General features: G+C 40.1%; 1 non-coding gene across 1 annotated transcript; it reads right to left on the minus strand.

The window, feature by feature from the left end:
- Positions 1-4016: 4016 nt before the first annotated feature.
- Positions 4017-4145, minus strand: LOC128665378 (U6atac minor spliceosomal RNA). Its single transcript, XR_008403135.1, has one exon. It is a non-coding gene; the product is annotated as a U6atac minor spliceosomal RNA (small nuclear RNA).
- Between the last annotated feature and the right edge of the window lie 20035 nt (positions 4146-24180).

Raw genomic sequence — 24180 nt, forward strand, 5'->3', positions numbered from 1 at the left:
CTAAGAAATTTAAGATAGAAGCTTCACCTCTGCTGCATTCAGACATATAAGCTAATGCTTGTGATGATACACCATCTTATAACTCCTCTGATTCAGAATCTAATATGACACTTTAGTCAAAAAAGAAAGTAGACTTTGTTTCTACAGAAGAGTCACCAGACTCTGGAATAGATTCAGAACAAGAAGAGCAGTCTAGTTCTTTTCCCTGAACTCTCCGATTCGTCTTCATCCTCTGATCATCACCCTAAATTAAAAAGAAAACATAAAAAATCCTTATCAAATAAACACAAAATTAGAGATGATCCTAAAAAGAGATAAAGAAGAGCCTCATAGTGCAGTTATCCAAGATAAGAAAAGTGTATAGGTAAATTCTGACAATTAGTCTCCCTAAGCATGATGCAGGAATTCAGACGTGGACCCGTTGCTCAGTGTGCCTAGAGGGATATGGCTGCACCTCACTGATGAGGCCCACACTAGGCTGAAACGTACGTCTGGGGTTTTGCCATTTCTCTTGGTCAGAGAGGGATTGCCTGGTATTTCTGGGCTGGACTGTACTGTTAAGTCAGGATCAGACTGATATGCTACAGGAAAGTTCTTCTCTGTGAAAGGCACATATTGAGCAAAAAGAGGATGCTTCTTGGGTGGTAACTAGCCATAGAACAAGCTATTATGCTATTGTTCGTTTCCAGGTTAAGTGCTTCTCTCTTTTTATTTATGCAAATTCTGTCAATTGCTTACTCACAAAGGTGTGTGCACAAAAGATAGTGCAAAATGGGCAGGTTGTGCTTTTGCAGTCTCCAGCTGATTGATAATGGCAACAACTACTTTCTGTTTGTATTAGTAATAAATGTGAAAAAGGAGTACTCACATTTGGGTATGCAATTAAAAATGAGGGGCGCTTTAAATACACATCATCCAATTAGTTGTCATGGAAATCAATACTAACAATAAATATGTACATTCTGGTTTGTAATATACTTTACTCATAGGTAAAATCTATATATATAAGTTCAAAGTAGACAAGCACTCCAGAAATCCAGTGCCCAGGGTGCAACAGATAGGCAAATAGAAAATAATGAAGAGTGCACTTGCCAGGTCTTTTCAGAATTGTACTAATTGGAATAAAATTCTGAAAAGACCTGGCGAGTGCACTCTTCATTATTATATATATATATATATATATATATATATATATATATATATATATATATATATATATATATATATATATAAAAGTATCGAATGGCAAAGAACATTTAAATTGGATAAATATTATTTTACAATAGTATGTAACATGAATCATAATGGGCATTTACAATGGCTATCTGTTATACAAAGAGGGTGCCGTTTTTTACGGATTACCATTGGATTGTAGTGAATTACATGATAGCTTCAAAAAGAAGTGTGATTGGTTAAGAATGAATTACTATAGAATATGATCCAACCTTTATAAGGCAGTTTGTGTCAATGGTGAATGAAATGTTAGTTATTTGGAGAGGCATGTGTGTTTACTATTTAGACAATTTAGGGGCATGTAAGTGATGGACATTTGGCAGCGGCCAATCAGAAATACTGAACTAAGTATAGTTAGTAAACAAAGGCTACTGTTTGCAAAGGGGGATAACCATTGTGTACAGGTTTAAATGATGCAGTCTTGAAATTAGTAGACAGATGTGCTAATCAGAAATAAAATTAGTAACGCAGTATAATGATATAATTATAGTAAATGTGTAATATTATTCTAATATAACTTGTTATTATTCTTCATATATAGTTCTGTGAATTAAAACTCATGTTAATCACGCTTCTTTACATTACAGCATTATTTTATCAGCAGTTTGCACAGTAGGTACTGACAAAGCTGCTTTAAGAGGGCGATTTATCAAGCTGAGGCGGACAGGGGCACACATACCCGCCCATGTCCGCTGCAGCTCGCCTCTGGCGGGTGAATTCCCCTGGCTGAATTCAGCATTGCACACGATCGCTATTTTGAGCTTGCGTGCAATCCCCCATAATTGGCTGTGTGCAGGTAGGAGCTGTCAATCTCCCCAGACGACTAGACCGCGGAGATTAAATTTAGGCAATTTAGAGGTGGCGAAAGATTAGGGAAGCAGCGGTCTGCTTGTTAAATACGGCGTGCAGGTTCCTTTGTGAGAACCTGCAGCCGTAATGGGTCAAAAGGCTTACGAAGCCTTTGATAAATCGACTACTAAGTGTCTGTGTACACTAAACAGTTACAAATGTATAAAAACCTGTAGGCCAGTGCTTTCCAAACTGTGTGTCATGACGCATTAGTGTGTCGGCAGCAGTGTGCAGGTGTGTCCCTGCTTCAGCACAAATTTTTTTGAATTTCAAATTATATTTACATTTTTTTTGGTTCCCGTCTGCTTGTTATGCATATCACGTGGTTGACTCGTGATTGATACCTAGTGGGTCACAGATCATCTTAACCTATTGGCGCAGCTCAGTGGGAACTGAGTCTATTCCCGTTGGCGGCTTTGGCTGCACATTGGCTACTGACTGCATGTGTAGTCAGTGAGTGGGACAGCAGTGTGTTTGCAGTGCGGGCAGTAGTCAGTGCAACTCGCAGAGTTCTGAGAGCGGCAGCTTAAATACTGAGCTGAAGTCAGAAGTCAAATTGTTTTTTTTTTGCAGCTAGCTCCCAGAAGTGCATTGCTGCTCCTGCTCTTGATATATGGATAGGAAGTGGAAGCTTAAAAATGCTTGATGATGAAATGCGAGTGTCTTTATCTAATATTCCACCAAATATTCAGAAACTGTGTTCATCCCATCAACCTCATACATCCCATTAAAATAGTAAGTAGCTATTGGTGTTATTAAACTTCTTTTAATTCTTGCACATACATACTGTTACTTGTAAATGCATTTTGTTATTATATAATTTATGTATGTGCCCATATCTCTTAAAACAAGTTAGTTTAATCTCCTGTTTGCTACTGAATTACTGTGTCGCGAAATGATGTAGGTCTAAAAAGTGTGTCACCAGCATGAAAAGTTTGGAAAGCTCTGCTCTAGTAGGCTGAGGGTTTGATACAATGTATCCATGTAAGTGAGCAGAGCTGCCTGACTGGGTAAGTCTATGGGGAGAACAGGGACTTTACACCCCAAAATATGGCACCCCTTTTTGTTCCTGGAGACACCAACAATGCAGTACTGTTGGTAGCCCTCATCTGAACCCCCACGCCAATTTTTAAAGTAAAATAATGCGACATGGCCGAGAAATTAATTTAGAACTCTAAATTGTATATGTGGGCAAAGCAAACATACAAAAGAAATGCAAATCGCATTCCATATGAAGGCAAATAACTTTCTAAGCGCTGTGTAGAAATAGTTGAATGGTTAAGCGCCATCTATTGGTTGATATCTCCGGATTAACGAACATTTTTAACAATATATTTCGCGTCTAAGCGCCATCTATTGGTTAATATTAGTATAGCAACTACACATGTTTGCTTTGCTTGTGCAGTGGAACCGAACAATGGTTTACAAACTAAGCTTATTATCGAGCCCTCGTACAGCTCATGGTTTCCCATTATTGTTGTTACTAAATATGCTTTTCCTAAATGGTTAAACAGAGCATTAACTTATTAAACGCACAAAAGATATTCAAAATTCCCTTTTTATAAACGCCAACTAATGTTCTAAGCACTTAGCATTCTGTAGAAAATACTTTAAATAGTTTAATAGTTAAGCGCCATCTATTGGTTGCTAGCTCTGGAAAAACATAAACACTTTCAAATCAAAATATTGTTTTTATTAGTTAAGCGCCATCTATTGGTTGTTAGGTTTAAAACAACCAGAACACTACAACATATTTAGCTGTTTCCGAAATGGTTCAAAGTGTAATCTTAATAAACGTTTTGCTTTAGCCTCTTTAAACAGAAGCAGCGAGAGACAAAATAACTGTTACATAATGCTTTGTTTTTTAACGATTGCATAACAATTATATTTTTATTCAGCGTTTCATACACAGCCATATTCATTTAGTACTAAATAAAAGAAAATGGTTAGAGATGCCACGAAGTAAGTGGCAATGCCTTAACCGTATATGTGTTGAAAGGCCACTAGGACCTCTTCCATCCTTGTCAAGGGGAGTGCTAACCTTCTCTCCTTTCATACAACACGACCTAATGGCTTTTACGCAACTTTATATACCACCTGATTCTTATACATTTATAACATAGGGCGACTAAATAATATTATAACCTGTTATATCGTGTATATTTCTTTTTGATAAATTTAATTAATTTATAGTTCTAAATCTGTGTTTTTTTGTCAAAATAATGTGTATATTTACTGTCTAATGCATTTTATAAATTATACATAACGGTATCAAATCACATTCAAGGGGCGGGGCTATAAAAAAGAGTAGCGATTCCAACGAACGTTTGCTTTGGAACATAAAAGTAACTTTTGTACTGTATGTACAGATATTTGTAGCGTCGCAAAACGGTTTTTATTGTTTAAAGCGGTACATATTTCCACAATTATGAGATTAATCAGCATTGTGACCCTGACGCAGGAAACAGTCTGCGCCCTCTATCTGTACCTTGCTATAATTGCAGTATTATGGCTAAAAGCAATGCGAACTCCAGTGAGGTGACAATTTAGTAATCCTTATCTAAACCCCCATACCATTTTTTTTAAAGTAAAAAAATATAGTACTGTATATATAAATATAAGTAAATAATTTATAATACTAAACTCAGATAATTACTTATATTCAATTATTACATAATAAAGCCATAATAATTTTTACAAACCCCTTTTGCCAGTAGCCCATACAGCAGCCCTTTAACCCCAAAGTGATTGTGTTATTACTGGTCTGTGTGTGCTAGTGATGTAAAAGGCTAACTCACTGTATGTGTTACTACTGATAACCAAAGGTTGTACAGTTACTGCTTTATTAAATTAGTTTCTGCCAGGAGGGTAACCTCATTGCTCTGTGTGTGCTACCAAGGGAAGTAAAATCACCGTTCTGTGTTAACAGCAGCCATAGTTATTCATTTGTGTGTGTGTTATTGGCAGTCAAAGGGGAGTAAACAGTGATTTATTTATGTGTATTAATTACTAGACAAAGGGTATAACCACTGTTTTGTTTGTTACTGTCAACTGAAGAGATAAAATCACTGCTGTTCAACTTGTGCAACGTATATTCAAAGGCCTAGGGCAGGGTTAGTGTGGGGGCCTCCTTGGGTGAAGCATAAACTTGCATTTTTGGAAGTCTTTTTGTGACCCCCACATACAAACCTTAGTTTAAAGCAGTGGTTGTATTATAGTGTTAGGAGGTGGCCCTCTCCTCTAAAGACACAAGACATAATAGATGTTACTTTATTTATTTTTTATTAAAATTGTAATATTTATTTTAGTTTTAATTTGGGAGGATTCACATCTGACCCAGGGGTCACACACAGCTGTCAAAAGTTGATTCTGATCAACCAGAAGACCCCCGCATTCACGTTTCAGTTTGCTAATCCAGTGTTAAACGCAAGTTATTGTTCAAGACAACAAATGCAACGCAGTCTCTGAGTCATTTCAACCTCAGTGCCTTTCTTTTACCTACATCCCACTGTCCTGCCCTTTGTCTAATTCCACCACCAAGGCCGGTGTTCTGTTATATTTGCTGACTTTGTTACATTCCCCTACCTCCAGCCACGCCTACCAAATTCTTATAAAGCCAGTTGTTGACGCATGTGCTCACTGCAGGCTTGCTACAATAAAGTGCAAAATGACACTAAATAGCACGCATGCGCCCATGCCGCAGTCGGCAAATATTACAGAAGCGGTCAAACACAGTTTTGGCACTAGCTGGGTCAGGTGGCATACAAATTGATCGTGCTTATGTTTTCACAATATACATAGTTACAAGCACTTAGGGTTACAAGTACTTAGATGTACACAAGTACTTAGATGTCCCCCAGAGTGTTTGTAAATATTGATATTATGTAAAATAGGTACAATCCATTTGTCTGCCACCCAGCTAGTGCCCAAATTGTGTAGGTCGCCAGAGTGCTTGTAACAATGTATACTGTGAAAACATAAGTACAATCAATTTGTATGCCACCTGACCCAGCTAGTGCCAAAACTGTGTTTGACCCGTTTCTGTAATATTTGCAGACTGTGGCATGGGCGTCATTTTGCACTTTATTGTAGCAATGCTGCAGTGAGCACATGCGTCAACAACCGGCTTTGTAAGAATTTGGTAGGAGTGGCCGGAGGTAGGGGAACGTAACAAAGTCGGCAAATAATACAGAACACCGGATTGGCCTACCAGGAGATATCCCAGTGGGCTGCAGCAGCTGGGGATGCAAAGCTACACTTTAAAGGGGTGATTAATGGATGCAATTGGGCTATAGGGTTCCTATATAACATTAATCTGGTATTTTTATTTAATGCCAAGTAATATAATTTAATTCTGAATAAAAATATTAGGGAAGGAGTATCCCAGTAATCCCATGGGATTGGGCCTGTGCATTCTACTGACTCAATAGAAAATAGGGCTGGCCTTCATATTTTCACAGTGCTGCTTTTTATTCCCAGTCCACCACAAATTGGCAAGTGTCATTTTTTTTTCTTTATTAATTTTTATTGTAGAATATCATGGTACATACATTGAAAATCATTAGTTTGTGAGTCCCACAAGATAAAAAAAAAATAAGAACAAATCATATACATATTCTAGAAACATCCTCACAAACAGCTCAGATCTCAATACATTAGAAACAAGAAAAGTCAATATCACTGTGTTAGATTCTGCGTTAACAATCATTTGAACTTTCTATAAGAAAACAAATAAAGGTTAAATTGTTATCAAATACAATATTTTTATCTATAACATAATCTCATCTAGATCCACTAAAAAAAAGAAAACATATTGAGGTATATGACTTATCTTATCAAGAAAGATAAAATAAAGAAATAAAGAAAAAGCCACATAGCGTGTCACTATATTTTACATACAAAAAAAAAGAAAAATATAAATCCCTATATATATGTGTCTTCCTATTGAAGGTTCACAGAGAAGACGACATCTAATATTGAAAACCAGACCACACAAAACTACAACGGGGAAGAAAAAAATAAAAAATCAATTGAAACTCTCTCTCCTCTCCCCCCACCCTCAGCTAACATAAGCCTACTCTGGAGTATATCCTCTACTACATATTTACATGTGGTAAAGGGCGCCAGTAATTGGGCTTGTGTATTATTTTCATTTGAAAGAAGCTAAGCCATTTATTACAATATTTTTTAATACTCTGGTCCGATCCAGCGATACTACTGCTTGTTTTAGCATTAAATTAATCAAATTATTGATAGGTTATTTCTTATTCTTCCAGTTTTTAAGAATCAAATATTTTCCACCTACAATTGTAGAATTGATGAAGCGTACATCTAATAGCATCAAAATCAACAAGAAGAAAAGCATGACGTTTCTGTAGCTTAACCGAAGTGTAAAGCGTTTTGCTCAACCAAAAACTAATCTGTGACCCAAATTTTTTAATTTTTGGGCAATTCCAGAACATATGATCCAAAAAACCCAAATTTTTTCTTTTGTGATTCAGTTAGAGCATACAATTTTAAGCAACTTTCTAATTTACTCCTATTATCAAAATGTTCTACATTTTCTTTGTATCTTTATTTGAAATGCAAGAATGTAAGTTTAGATGCCGGCCCATTTTTGGTGAACAACCTGGGTTGTTTTTGCTAATTGGTGGATACATTCATCCACCAATTAAAAAGTGCTGTCCACAGGTCTGAACCAAAAAAAAGCTTAGATGCCTTCTTTTTCAAATAAAGTTAGCAAGAGAACGAAAACAAATTGATAATAGGCGTAAATTAGAAAGTTGCTTAAAATTGCATGCTCTATCTGAATCACAAAAGAAAAAAAATTGGGTTCAGTGTCCCTTTAAGTCAGCATTGGAATTAGAGCAGCAAGGGCACTTATTGACTATACTCTGAGACCATTTATTTGTAACCGCCGGCGTGACAAAGACCCTATTGATTAGCTTAAGATGACTTCTTTCCAACTTGCAGCTAATGTAGCGTTATCCACTTTACGAATACTTCTAGTAATTTTTTTACTGTCCTGGTAGGTCCACTTGCCATCTTATGACTAAGTTTTGAAAAAATTAAATCTCCAGAGCAATTCATTAACATTTTATACCAATATTTAAGGGAATGAATACCTGCATTATAAAGAATTAAACCAGAATGTATCCCTGTATTTATTGGCAAGTGTCATTGTCAGCTCTTTAAAACTGTGCTATGTTTTGCCAGTCAGCTGCTGCTTGTGGTTTCCATAGGATAAAGTGTCACTGTTCCTGCGCCTCCCCTTATATGCTCTAGCGCCCCCCCTGGGGAAGCCTGGCTCACACTTTGAAAACCACCGGTTTAAAGATTTTTCAGGTTTATCTTTTCCACCAATTACCTGGGTAATTTCATCAAGTAGGGTCTGACACACAAAAAGTCAAACAACAACCAACAAAGCTTTCAATTTACAAGTTTATTACAGAAGTGCAAAGAATGGGGGCATCCACAGAAGAATAAAGGTTTTTGCACAAATAGTGTAGAGCAGGGTTTCCCAAATTCAGTCATAAGAACCCACTAACAGGTATTCAGAATTACCTTACATAATTAACTTTTTAATTTACTTCTATTATCATATTTACTTTGTACTCTTAGTATCCTTTGTTGAAATGCATACCTAGGTAGGCTTAGTAACAGCAATGCACTACTGGGAGCTAGAAGGTGATTGGTGGCTACATGCATGCCTCTTGTAATTGACTTACCAGATGTGTTCCGCTATGTCGCCCGCACTTTTATGTGTCTTTAATCTATATGTAAAATGATTCAAGACAATAAAACAACATTGCAATATATATTCAGGGCTAGTGCAGGGTGGATTATATTTTGGGCAACCTTGTGAAAAGAATAATGTACAATCTGGTATTACAAGTGGATTCTTTAATATTTTAGCCAAAGCTTAAAGGGATACTAAACCCAATTTTTTTCTTTCATGATTCAGATAGAGCATGCAATTTTAAGCAAAATTTGAATTTAATCATATTATCAATTTTTCTTCGTTCTCTTGGTATCTTTATTTAAAATGCAGGAATGTAAAGCTTAATAGCCAGCCCATTTTTTGTTGAGAACCTGGGTTATGCTTGCTTATTGGTTTGCTAAATGTAGCCACCAATAAGCAAGCGCTGAACCAAAAATGGGCCGACCCCTGAGCTTATCATTCCTGATTTTTAAATAAAGATAGCATGAGAACAAAGAAAATTTGAAAATAGGAGTAAATTAGAAAGTTGCATGCTCTATCTGAATCATGAAGAAACAATTTGTGTTTAGTATCCCTTTTATTTTTTTAATGTACCCTATATTTTATTGGATAGTGCAAGAATGTGCTCATATTACAAGTGGTGATTTAAAGGAACAGGACACAAAAATTTTCTTTCATGACTTGGATAGAAGATTACTATTTTAACCTTTTAACGCCGTTAGGGAGTTGTATTCCGTCCGTATTTTGCTGGGCTTTAGTGCCGAAGGACGGAATACAACGTCCTAACCGCTTGGCTTTCCTGAAGCCACTTGCGCTTCCTTGATGGGATCGCGGTCTGGAGGGCGTGCCTAGCATCATAGGGACGCCCCCTGACGCGATCCCATCATTGAAATCTCGTGATCACGTGCACAATCGCGAGATTTCATTTTTTTTTACATCGGAACAGTTGTTCCGATGTAGACACGTTAACCCCGGCATGAAAGGGTTAAACAATCTTCAAATTTACTTCTATTATCAAATTTGCTCTTGTTATCCTTTGCTGAAGGAACAGAATTGCGCTTAGTGGCAGCTAGATGAACATTTCTAGTTCGCCAATCACAAGAGACAAATGCGTGCAGGCACCAATCAGCATCTAGCTTCCACTAGTGTAGGATATTTGCGCATTCTTTTCAACAAGGGATCACAAGAGAATGAAGCACATTTGAAACAATAAGTAAATTTAAAAGTTTTTAAAATGCTCTATTTGAATCATGCAAGTTTAATTTTGACTTTCCTATCCCTTTAAAGGTTGTACTCAACCTTAGCGCTGCAGAATCTGTTGGCGCTCTACAAATAACCGATAATAATAATACTCAAGATTAATCCAAAATAGAGCTGTCAAATTTGACGTTTAAGACTTGAAGTAAACCAATATTATTAATAAAATAGTACAGAACTACAGGTAGAACATCACTACTTGCACACCCTCAGCATAGCACGCCCTCAGCATAGCACAGCCTCAGCATAGCACGCCCTCAGCATAGCATGCCCTCAGCATAGACCGCCTTCAGCATAGCACAGCCTCAGCATAGCACAGCCTCAGCATAGCATGCCTTCAGCATAGCACGCCCTCAGCATAGCACGCCCTCAGCATAGCACGTCCTCAGCATAGCACGCCCTCAGCATAGCACAGCCCTCAGCATAGCATGTCCTCAGCATAGACCGCCTTCAGCATAGCACAGTCTCAGCATAGCACTCTCAGCATAGCACTCTCTCAGCATAGCACACCCTCAGCATAGCACGCCTTCAGCATAGCACGCCCTCAGCATAGCACGCCCTCAGCATAGTTCAGCCTCAGCATAGCACATCCTGAGCATAGCATGCCCTCAGCATAGCACGCCCTCAGCATAGCACGCCCTCAGCATAGCACAGCCTCAGCATAGCACAGCCTCAGCATAGCACAGCCCTCAGCATAGCATGCCCTCAGCATAGACCGCCTTCAGCATAGCACAGTCTCAGCATAGCACGCTCTCAGCATAGCACGCCCTCAGCATAGCACGCCCTCAGCATAGCACAGCCTCAGCATAGCACGCCCTCAGCATATCATGCCCTCAGCATATCACGCCCTCAGCATAGCACAGCCTCAGCATAGCACAGCCTCAGCATAGCACAGCCCTCAGCATAGCATGCCCTCAGCATAGACCGCCTTCAGCATAGCACAGTCTCAGCATAGCACGCTCTCAGCATAGCACGCTCTCAGCATAGCACGCCCTCAGCATAGCACACCCTCAGCATAGTACGCCTTCAGCATAGCACGCACTCAGCATAGCACGCCCTCAGCATAGCTCAGCCTCAGCATAGCACAGCCCTCAGCATATCACGCACTAAGCATAGCACGCCCTCAGCATAGCTCAGCCTCAGCATAGCACAGCCCTCAGCATAGCACATCTTGAGCATAGCACGCCCTCAGCATAGCACGCCCTCAGCATAGCACACCCTCAGCATAGCACACCCTCAGCATAGCACACCCTCAGCATAGCACAGCTTCAGCATAGCACGCCCTCAGCATAGCATGCCCTCAGCATAGCACGCCCTCAGCATAGCACACCCTCAGCATAGCACACCCTCAGCATAGCACACCCTCAGCATAGCACAGCTTCAGCATAGCACGCCCTCAGCATAGCATGCCCTCAGCATAGCACGCCCTCAGCATAGCACGCCCTCAGCATAGCAAGTGATGTATGATCCCTTAGCTCCAGGACTTTGCTGAGCACTGTCACCCTTCTCTCTCTACAAAAGCCTGTGCAGGGTACAGGGTTACAGACTGTGCAGGGGTAATAATATTTTTTTAAATGAAGTCTCTGTGCTAAATAAAGTAACTTTTGTGTTTTTAATTTGTAGGACTTGCTTACAGCTTTTTGATTACTTTATGAGAAATAAATGTGGTTTTGGAAAGGGCCATGTTGGATCACAGAGGCTTGCTGATAGCATTTGCAGACTCAGTACCCACATTAGCTCCTTCACATTTAAAGGGACAGTCTACACCAGCATTTTTATTGTTTAAAAAGATAGATAATCCCTTTATTACCCTTTCTGGAACATTCTGCACTATATATTCCCTTCTCATCTATTGCATACAGTACGATTCTTCCCTTAAGAACATTGTTGGGACTGATTAAAAATATACAATTTACTTATTTTATCAAATTATTTCTTTCTCTTGGTATGCTCTTTTCATTCCTATGAGGGTACAAGTACTGTAAGTGTGGCTTTAGCACTGTATGTATACATTTGTTAGAGACATTGCTGCAGACACTTCTCATATAGGGCCAAGACATTGTGCACCTACCTCAGTATGCTTTCATGAAACAGACTCATGTTTTAACAAAAGATACAAAGAGAAACACAGTCTTATTATTATCCCTCCTGGGTTTAAAGGGACAGTCTACACCAGAATTGTTATTGTTTAAAAAGATAGATAGTTCCTTTATTACCCATTCCCCAGTTTTGCATAACCAACATGGTTGTATTGATACACTTTTTTCCTCTGTGACTACCTTGTATCTAAGCGTCTGCAGACTACCCCCTTATCTCAGTTCTTTTAACAGACTTGCATTTTAGCCAATCAGTGCTGACTTCTAGGTAACTTCACAGGCGTGAGCACAATGTTAAATATATGGCACACATGAAGTAACGCCCTCTAGTTGTGAAAAAAATAAAAATGCATTCAGATAAGAGGCAGTCTTCAAGGACTAAGAAATTAGCATATGAGCCTACCTAGGTTTAGCTTTTCAGCTCAGAATACCAAGAGAACAAAGCAAAATTGCTGATAAAAGTAAATTGGAAAGTTGTTTAAAATCACATGCCCTATCTGAATCATGAAAGTTTATTTTTGACTAAACTGTCCCTTTAACCCTTTGAGTGCTAAGCACTTTTCCACCTTGGTGCTAAGCTGTTCAAAGGGTTAGGCGATTACCTTTCCAACAGTGGGTCTTGGGGGTCTGTAGCTGCTTAGATACAGGCTTCTAAGCAGCATGCCCCCTTTTCCTATACTTAACATTGTTAAGTTTAAATAAAGTTGCGCAGTGACGTCATCACATCATTGCGCGTGACGTCACCGCGCATAACGCGAAGCCCCGGCGATGCCTGTCACTATACAGGTCCGATCGCCGGGGTAGAAGCGGGTGGGAGCCCCCAGATCTCTCTCAAGGTGGGAGAGTGCTAGTGACAGCTCTGAGCCATCGTTAGCACCTGAGTGGGAACTCTGCAACGGCTCAGACCCGGGAACTTTTTTTTTTAAAGTATACATGAACTATAAAAAGATCCTCTTTTCACATGTTATGCACTAGCTCAGTCATGAACGTTTAATATTGACTTCTATGTCCATTTAATATCATTTGAAGAAGAAAAAAAATAGCTCCAACGTATCTTCTTCAAAACACAGCTTGATGTCACTCCCCTGAGGATTATTATTATAGTACAGGTATAATTTCCCAGATGTGACCGTCTAACTAACCTTCATGAAGCAGGATTATGTCTTATTATTTACACAGTAGATGGCAGATATTTCATTTATATTTACACGTGTAAAAACAGCAAAATCCGACACAAATAAAAATAATGCAAATACTTCATTTTATTTTTCAATTGTTACTAGTACTTCTATATGCCTGATAGCCGTATAGGCCTGTTTTTATATACATGAATGCTAAACATTTGTATATGTGTGCATATACTGTATAGCAGGGGTCAACAACCTCAGCACCCCAGATGTTTCGGAACTACATTTCCTATGATACTCAGCATTCAAAAAAAGTGTCTGAGTATCATGGGAAATGTAGTTTCAAAACATCTAGGCTGCCAAGGTTGCTCAGCCCTGCTGTATAGGACAGTGATTGCTAACCCTGGCACCCCAGATGTTTTGAAACTACATTTCCCATGATACTCAACCAGACTGCAGAGTGCCTAAGCATTAAGGGAAATGTAGTTTCAAAACATCTGGGGTGCCAGGATTAGCCATCATTGGTATAGGGCTAAATCATATTCCAGTTACAAACTCAGAGTTAAAATCTCCTTTAAAGAATGAGGAGGTTGATCACAATCCTTTAGAAAAAAGTTATCTAATGAACAAAAAACACTATTAAAGTCTATGGTGATTTTTGTAGATACCTTTTTCTAAATTATTGTGGTCTACCCCTATGTTTTTACTTCTATTTGCTACTGGTATAGGATCTACTATATAGTTTGGACTGTGTCATCAAGGGCATACTGTAACAAGTAATAATAATAATTTCTCTTGTTAAGTGTATCCAGTCCACGGATCATCCATTACTTGTGGGATATTCTCCTTCCCAACAGGAAGTTGCAAGAGGATCACCCACAGCAGAGCTGCTATATAGCTCCTCCCCTAACTGCCATATCCAGTCATTCTCTTGCAACTCTCAACAAAGATGGACGTAGTAAGAGGAGAGTGGTGTATTATAGTTAGTTTCTTAACTTCAATCAAAAGTTTGTTATTTTTAAATGGTACCGGAGTGTACTGTTTTATCAAAGGCAGCATTAGAAGAAGAATCTGCCTGTGATTTCTATGATCTTAGCAGAAGTAACTAAGATCCATTGCCGTTCTCACATATTCTGAGGAGTGAGGTAACTTCAGAGAGGGAATGGCGTGCAGGTTTTCCTGCAATAAGGTATGTGCAGTAAACATATTTCTAGGGATGGAACTTGCTAGAAAAATGCTGCTGATACCGGATTAATGTAAGTTAAGCCTAAATGCAGTGATTTAATAGCGACTGGTATCAGGCTTATTAACAGAGATACATACTCTTATAAAAGTGTAATATAAAACGTTTGCTGGCATGTTTAATCGTTTTTATATATGCTTTGGTGATAAAACTTATTGGGGCCTAGTTTTTTCCACATGGCTGGCTTTATTTTTGCTAGAAACAGTTTTCCTGAGGCTTTTCACTGTTATAGTATAAAAGTTACAGTTGGTGCAGTTAAAATTACAAACTGTGACATTCAGCTTCCCTCAGCAGTCCCCTGCATGCTATAGGACATCTCTGATGGGCTCAAAAGGCTTCAAAATTAGGAGCTGTGACAGTTGTTATGACTGTTTAAAAAACATATTTTTCGTTTTGTTAATCTGTTTTTTGTATTAAGGGGTTAATCATCCATTTGCAAGTGGGTGCAATGCTCTGCTAACTTGTTACATACACTGTAAAAACTTTGTTAGTGTAACTGCCTTTTTTTCACTGTTATTTCAAATTTTGCCAAAATTTGTTTCTCTTAAAGGCACAGTAACGTTTTTTATATTGCTTGTTAACTTTGTTTAAAGTGTTTTCCAAACTTGTTAGTCTCATTGCTAGTCTGTACAAACATGTCTGACACAGAGGAAACTACTTGTTCATTATGTTTAAAAGCCATTGTGGAGCCCCATAGGAGAATGTGTACTAAATGTATTGATTTCACCTTAAACAGTAAAGATCAGTCTTTATCTATAAAAGAATTGTCACCAGAGGGGTCTGTCGAGGGGGAAGTTATGCCGACTAACTCTCCCCACGTGTCGGACCCTTCGCCTCCCGCTCGAGGGACGCACGCTAATATGGCGCCAAGTACATCAGGGATGCCCATAGCGATTACTTTGCAGGACATGGCTGCAATCATGAATAATACCCTGTCACAGGTATTAGCCAGATTGCCTGAATTGAGAGGCAAGCGCGATAGCTCTGGGGTTAGACGAGATACAGAGCGCGTAGATGCTGTAAGAGCCATGTCTGATACTGCGTCACAATATGCAGAACCTGAGGACGGAGAGCTTCAGTCTGTGGGTGACGTCTCTGAATCGGGGAGACCTGATTCAGAGATTTCTAATTTTAAATTTAAGCTTGAGAACCTCCGTGTGTTACTTGGGGAGGTATTAGCTACTCTGAATGACTGTGACACATTTGCAGTGCCAGAGAAATTGTGTAGGCTGGATAAATACTATGCAGTGCCGGTGAGTACTGATGTTTTTCCAATACCTAAAAGGCTTACAGAAATTATTAGTAAGGAGTGGGATAGACCCGGTGTGCCCTTTTCCCCACCTCCTATATTTAGAAAAATGTTTCCAATAGATGCCACTACACGGGACTTATGGCAGACAGTCCCTAAGGTGGAGGGAGCAGTTTCTACTTTAGCAAAGCGTACCACTATCCCGGTTGAGGACAGTTGTGCTTTTTCAGATCCAATGGATAAAAAATTAGAGGGTTACCTTAAGAAAATGTTTATTCAACAAGGTTTTATTTTACAGCCCCTTGCATGCATTGCGCCTGTCACTGCTGCGGCGGCGTTCTGGTTTGAGGCCCTGGAAGAGGCCATCCATACAGCTCCATTGACTGAAATTATTTACAAGCTTAGAACACTTAAGCTAGCTAACTCATTTGTTTCTGATGCCATTGTTCATTTGACTAAACTAACGGCTAAGAATTCCGGATTCGCCATCCAGGCGCGTAGGGCGCTATGGCTTAAATCCTGGTCAGCTGATGTGACTTCAAAGTCTAAATTACTTAACATTCCTTTCAAGGGGCAGACCTTATTCGGGCCTGGTTTGAAAGAAATTATTGCTGACATTACTGGAGGTAAGGGTCATACCCTTCCTCAGGACAGGGCCAAATCAAGGGCCAAACTGTCTAATTTTCGTGCCTTTTGAAATAAATTTCAAGGCAGGTGCAGGATCAGCTCCCTCTACTTCAAAACAAGAGGGAACTTTTCCTCAATCTAAGCAGGCCTGGAAACCTACCCAGTCCTGGAACAAGGGCAAGCAGGCCAGAAAGCCTGCTGCTGCCTCCAAGACAGCATGAAGGAGCGGCCCCCTATCCGACAACGGATCTAGTAGGGGGCAGACTCTCTCTCTTTGCCCAGGCGTGGGCAAGAGATGTTCAGGATCCCTGGGCGTTGGAGATCATATCTCAGGGATATCTTCTGGACTTCAAAGCTTCTCCCCCACAAGGGAGATTTCACCTTTCAAGATTATCTGCAAACCAGATAAAGAAAGAGGCATTCCTAAGCTGCGTGCAAGACCCCCTTGTAATGGGAGTGATCCATCCAGTTCCGCGGACGGAACAAGGACAGGGGTTTTATTCAAATCTGTTTGTGGTTCCCAAAAAAGAGGGAACCTTCAGACCAATTTTGGATCTAAAGATCCTAAACAAATTCCTCAGAGTTCCATCATTCAAGATGGAAACTATTCGAACCATTTTACCCATTATCCAAGAGGGTCAGTACATGACCACAGTGGACTTAAAGGATGCCTACCTTCACATTCCGATCCACAAGAATCCTCATCGGTTCCTGAGGTTTGCCTTTCTAGACAGGCATTACCAGTTTGTAGCTCTTCCATTCGGGTTGGCTACAGCCCCAAGAATTTTTACAAAGGTTCTGGGCTCACTTCTGGCGGTTCTAAGACCGCGAGGCATAGCGGTGGCTCCTTACCTAGACGACATCCTGATACAGGCGTCAAGCTTTCAAATTGCCAAGTCTCATACAGAGATAGTTCTGGCATTTCTGAGGTCGCATGGGTGGAAAGTGAACGAAGAAAAGAGTTCTCTATCTCCTCTCACAAGGGTTTCCTTCCTAGGGACTCTGATAGATTCTATAGAAATGAAAATTTACCTGATGGAGTCCAGGTTATCAAAACTTCTAAATGCTTGCCGTGTTCTTCACTCCATTCCGCGCCCCACGGTGGCTCAGTGCATGGAAGTAATCGGCTTAATGGTAGCGGCGATGGACATAGTGCCATTTGCGCGCCTGCATCTCAGACCGCTGCAATTATGCATGCTCAGTCAGTGGAATGGGGATTACACAGATTTGTCCCCTCTACTAAATCTGGATCAGGAAACCAGAGATTCTCTTCTCTGGTGGTTATCTCGGGTCCATCTGTCCAAAGGTATGACCTTTCGCAGGCCAGATTGGACCATTGTAACAACAGACCCCAGCCTTCTAGGTTGGGGTGCAGTCTGGAACTCCCTGAAGGCTCAGGGTTCTTGGACTCAGGAGGAGAAACTCCTCCCAATAAATATTCTGGAGTTAAGAGCAATATTCAATGCTCTTCTAGCTTGGCCTCAGTTAGCAACACTGAGGTTCATCAGATTTCAGTCGGACAACATCACGACTGTGGCTTACATCATCCATCAAGGGGGGACCAGGAGTTCCCTAGCGATGTCAGAAGTCTCCAAGATAATTCACTGGGCAGAGACTCACTCTTGCCACCTATCAGCGATCCATATCCCAGGGGTAGAGAACTGGGAGGCGGATTTTCTAAGTCGTCAGACTTTTCATCCAGGGGAGTGGGAACTCCATCCGGAGGTGTTTGCTCAATTGGTTCTCCGTTGGGGCAAACCAGAACTGGATCTCATGGCGTCTCGCCAGAACGCCAAGCTTCCTTGTTAAGGATCCAGGTCCAGGGACCCAGAAGCGGCACTGATAGATGCTCTAGCAGCGCCTTGGTTCTTCAACCTGGCCTATGTGTTTCCACCGTTTCCTCTGCTCCCTCGTCTGATTGCCAAAATCAAACAGGAGAGAGCATCGGTGATATTGATAGCGCCTGCGTGGCCACGCAGGACCTGGTATGCAGACCTAGTGGACATGTCATCCTTTCCACCATGGACTCTGCCTCTGAGACAAGACCTTCTAATACAAGGTCCTTTCAATCATCCGAATCTACTTTCTCTGAGACTGACTGCATGGAGATTGAACGCTTGATCCTATCAAAGCGTGGCTTCTCTGAGTCAGTAATTGATACCTTAATACAGGCACGAAAGCCTGTCACCAGGAAAATTTACCACAAGATTTGGCGTAAATATCTTCATTGGTGTGAATCCAAGAATTACTCATGGAGTAGGGTTAGGATTCCTAGGATATTGTCCTTCCTCCAAGAGGGTTTGGACAAAGGACTATCAGCTAGTTCTTTAAAGGGACAGATTTCTGCTCTGTCTATTCTTTTACACAAGCGTCTGGCAGAAGTTCCAGACGTTCAGGCATTTTGTCAGGCTTTAGTTAGAATTAAGCCTGTGTTTAAACCTGTTGCTCCCCCATGGAGCTTAAACTTGGTTCTTAAAGTTCTTCAAGGGGTTCCGTTTGAACCCCTTCATTCTATTGATATCAAACTTCTATCATGGAAAGTTCTTTTTCTGATGGCTATTTCCTCGGCTCGAAGAGTCTCGGAGTTATCTGCCTTACATTGTGATTCTCCTTATCTGATCTTTCATTCAGATAAAGTAGTTCTGCGTGCAAAACCTGGGTTTTTACCTAAGGTGGTTTCTAACAAGAATATCAATCAAGAGATTGTTGTTCCATCATTATGCCCTAATCCTTCTTCAAAGAAGGAACGTCTTTTGCATAATCTAGACGTAGTCCGTGCATTGAAGTTTTACTTGCAGGCTACTAAAGATTTTCGCCAAACATCTCACCTGTTTGTTATTTACTCTGGACAGAGGAGAGGTCAAAAGGCCTCGGCAACCTCTCTTTCTTTTTGGCTTCGGAGTATAATCCGTTTAGCATATGAGACTGCTGGACAGCAGCCCCCTGAAAGAATTACAGCTCATTCTACTAGAGCTGTGGCTTCTACCTGGGCCTTTAAAAATGAGGCCTCTGTTGAACAGATTTGCAAGGCTGCGACTTGGTCTTCGCTTCATACCTTTTCAAAATTTTACAAATATGATACTTTTGCTTCTTCGGAGGCTGTTTTTGGGAGAAAGGTTCTACAGGCAGTGGTTCCTTCCGTTTAAGTTCCTGCCTTGTCCCTCCCATCATCCGTGTACTTAAGCTTTGGTATTGGTATCCCACAAGTAATGGATGATCCGTGGACTGGATACACTTAACAAGAGAAAACATAATTTATGCTTACCTGATAAATTTATTTCTCTTGTAGTGTATCCTGTCCACGGCCCGCCCTGTCCTTTTAAGGCAGGTCTAAATTTTAATTAAACTTCAGTCACCACTGCACCCTATGGTTTCTCCTTTCTCGGCTTGTTTCGGTCGAATGACTGGATATGGCAGTTAGGGGAGGAGCTATATAGCAGCTCTGCTGTGGGTGATCCTCTTGCAACTTCCTGTTGGGAAGGAGAATATCCCACAAGTAATGGATGATCCGTGGACTGGATACACTACAAGAGAAATAAATTTATCAGGTAAGCATAAATTATGTTGTCTAGCATGAAGCTATCAAACCCAAACATTTTCTTTCATGATTCAGAGTACAAATTTAAACAACTTTCCAATTTATTTTCCTATCTAATTTGCTTCATTGTCTTTGTATCCTTTTCTTAAAAGCATACCTAAGTACGTTTAGAGCTGGGAGCTAGCTGCCAATTGGCGGCAGCAAATATATGCCTCTTCTCATTGGCATACCGATGTTTTCAGCTAGCTCCCAGTAGTGCATTGCTGCTCTTCAATAGAGGATACCAAGAGAATGAAGCCAATTGACAATATAAGTAAATTGAAAAGTTATTTAAAATTGTATGTTCATTCTGAATCATGAAAGAAAAAATTGGGGTTTCATGTCCCTTTAACTTTTCTTTTTAAAGCCATCTATAAAATCCCCTGTATTGCAAAATATAGATCAAATATTTTTTTAAATTACTTTCTTTAAAATGTGCCACAGCTGATAAAGGAAGTAGTCAAAAGCAAAGCACTGAAAATCACTTAGCAAGCAGGTTCCCTTTTAGTCTATACAGTGAGAAGAAACCTCTAAGTTTCATTTCTCAGTTGTACTTTGACAGGATGGAATCCTCAGCCCTGAAGCAGGAGCTTAGCTGTACCATATGCCTTTCTCTTTATACAGAACCTGTCACTTTATCCTGTGGACATACTTACTGCCAGCAGTGCATTCAGCAAACATGGGCAAACCAAGGGGACCCCCATCTGTCCTGCTGTCCAGAATGCAGAGCTACAAATAAGATGGGCACTGAGCTTAATAAAAACATTAAGATGTGTAACATGGTGAACTATCTGAACTCTCTGCAGGAAAAAAAAGATGGTAAAAATAAATGTAATTACTGTGAAGAGGCTGCTAAGATGCTGTGTGTGCTGTGTGAAGCACATCTATGTGACCTACACCTAGAGTCTCACAACAAGTCTGTAGATCATGTCCTAATTGACCTGAGCATTTCCCTGGAAAGCAGAAAGTGTCAAATCCATCTAGAGCTTCTAAAATATTATTGCTACGAGGATTGTGAGTATGTCTGTGCATCCTGTTGTCTGTTTGGAGAACACAAAGGACACAATGTGCAGGCATTAAATGACATTGTCAAAAATGAGAAAATAATACTACAAACTGTTGTAAAACAATTGACCATAAAACAAAATGAAACAGACAGAAACATGGAGAAAGCAAAGGAACAACAAAATAGTGCCAAACAAAACACACAGTGTGTAAAAAACAAAGTGACTGGGATGTTCAGTGACATAAAGAAAGAGTTGGAAGTGTTAGAGCATCAGATTCTTCATGAGTTCACCATACAAGAAGATGAGGCTGAATCCCAGTTTTTAAAAGTAATTCAACAGCTTAGAGAGAAAAAGTCAAAAGTAAACAAAACAACCATCAATATTGAGACCCTTTGCAATATGACTGATCCGATCACAGTTTGGGAGAAACGGCACATTGAGATACAAAATGCAAATGCTTTATTGCTAAACGAAGATAACTCAGATCTCAAAGAGCTAGATGAGTTGCTGATCATGGTGAATCTACAGTCCGGTCTAAATAGAATCTTGAGACATGTTCACGACCTGCAGAAGAAGAAAGTGTTCCACATTCAAAATGCTCATATTACCCTGGATGTGAATTCTGTATCACCTCATATGGTTTTTACAAAACATATGAGCAATACCTCAACTTTTTACCAGAAAAAAATTGGGCAAAATGGTCAGTACGGCCAAGCCTTAAGTCCCAAAGCTTTCTCCTTGGGACAGCACTATTGGGAAGTTGAGACAAGTGAGATGCCACGTTGGGGGCTTGGAGTATCTTATCAAGGAATAGCTATGGAAACCGAATGTGTGCTGGGATATAACTCTTCATCTTGGTGTTTTTACATGTCTGATGTTGGAAAATACAAAGCTGTTCACAACAGCGTGGAAGTGATAGTGCCTACTTTAAATCCTCTCAAAGTGCTGGGAGTATATTTGGACTGTCAGGGTGGACGACTCTCATTTTACCAGGTGACTGACTCTGTAAAGCATCTTTATACTTTTTCTACCAGCTTTTGTGAGCCAGTTTATGCAGCCTTTCACCTGAATCATATTGGTTGGCTACGAATTAGGCATTAAGACAAAAGGTAGTATAGGGGGCAAACATACAATTATGTGTGCGAATATAGATATATAGCTAAATAAACACATTTGTTTATTGCACACTTAGATTGACATGAAACTCAAAATTTTTCTTTCATGATTTAGGTAGAACATACAATTTTAAACAACTTTCCAGTTTACTTCTATTATCAAATTTGCTTCATTCTCTTGCTATCATTTGTTGAAGGAGCAGCAATGTACTACTGGTTTCTAACTGAACACATTGGTGAGCCAATGACAGTCAGTAAATATAGTAAATATATGCAGCCACCAATCAGCAGCTAGAACCTAGTTTCTTTGCTGCTCAAGAGCTTTTACCTAGATAAACCTTTCAGCAAAGAATAACAAGAAAAAGAAGCAAATTAAACAATAGAAGTAAATTGGAAAGTTGTTTAAAATTGTATACTCTGTCTAAATCATGAATATCTAATTATGTATTTACAGTCCCTTTTAAGCTTTTAAGTTTTCATTTATAAATAATATGCTTTTATATTTCCTTAAAATGTATTTTGGTGTTTTATAGATTAAATAAGTAAAGTAGCATAATCTCCCAGTGAAAAATGTCCACAATTTTTATTTTATTCCATAGTGCATGTCCAAAACAATGTGAAATCTCTTTCTTTATTGATTTCCTAAAATGTCATTTAGTCTTGGAGGACATCAATTGACAAATGCAGAAATAGAGATGGTGACAGAAGTTAGAAGGTTAAGGGGATGATAATTATTATTATCGGTTATTTGTAGAGCATCAACAGATTCCGCAGCGCTATAAACATAGATGAAATTCAAGGAAACATTTATAGGGATCAGACGGGTAGAGGGCCCTGCCAAGAGTCGCACTGTTGTAGTCAGCTCTAAAGAAGGTGATCTACAAACAGCATGGCTCTTAGGCTTACATTCTAAGGGGGTTCAAGGGGATAGCAATGGAGGAGAGGAAACGGTATAAAGAAAGGTTAGTGTAGGTTGTATGCATCCTTGAACAGTAGAGTCTTGAAGTTTTCAAAACTAGGGGAGAGTCTTGTGGAGTGAGGCAGAGAGTTCCACAAGATGGGAGCCAATCTGGAGAAGTCCTGAAAGCGGGAGTGTGAGGAGGTAACAAGAGAGGAGGAGAGTAGGAGGTGATGAGCAGAGCAAAGGGGACGGGAGGGAGAGTATCTGGAGACAAGGCCTGAGATATAGAGGGGAGCAATGCAGTTGAGGGCTTTGTATGTCAGAGTGAGAATTTTGTGTTTAATCCTGGAGAGAAGAGGAAGCCAGTGAAGGGATTGGCAGAGAGGTGCAGCAGATGAAGAGCTGTGTAAGGAAGATGAGCCTGGCAGAGGCATTCATTATGGATTATAAAGGAGCTAGGCGGCAGCTGAGGAGCCCAGAGAGGAGAGAGTGGATTAAAATCTTAGTTGTGTCTTGTGTAAGGAAATGTCTAATTTTAGAGATGTTTTTAAGGTGGAAGCGGCAGGATTTAATGTGAGGGGTGAAAGAAAGATCTGAGTCAAGTGTGACCCCAAGACATTGGGCATGCGGGGAAAGTGTAATAATGGAGTTGTCGACACTTATAGAGAGATTGGGGGTGGAGATTTTGGAAGAAGGGGGAAAAATAAGGGGCTCAGTTTTGGAGAGCTTTAGCTTGAGGTAGTGAGTGGACATCCAGGAAGGGATGTAAGAAAGACAGTTAGTGACACGGGTTAGCAAGGAAGGAGATAGGTCTGGGGCAAAGAAGTAGATTTGGGTGTCGTTGGCACACAAATGATATTGGAACCCGTGGGACTTTATTAGGGAATCTAATGATGACGTGTAGATTGAGAAGAGAAGGGAACCGAGGACAGAGCCTTGCGGTACCCCAACAGAAAGTGGTGACAGGGCAGAGGAGGCCCCAGAGAAGGCTACACTAAAGGTACGGTTTGACAGGTAGGAAGAGAACCATGAGAGGGCTGTGTCACAAATGCTGAAGGATTAGAGGGTTTGGAGCAAAAGAGGGTGGTCAACAGTATCAAAGGCTGCGGACAGATCAAGGAGGATAAGCCGAGAGAAGTGGCCTTTTGATTTTGCTGTAAGTAGGTCGTTGGTAACCT

The sequence above is a fragment of the Bombina bombina genome, chromosome 6 (genome assembly GCF_027579735.1).
Source record: "Bombina bombina isolate aBomBom1 chromosome 6, aBomBom1.pri, whole genome shotgun sequence".
NCBI classification, from domain to species: Eukaryota; Metazoa; Chordata; class Amphibia; order Anura; family Bombinatoridae; genus Bombina; species Bombina bombina.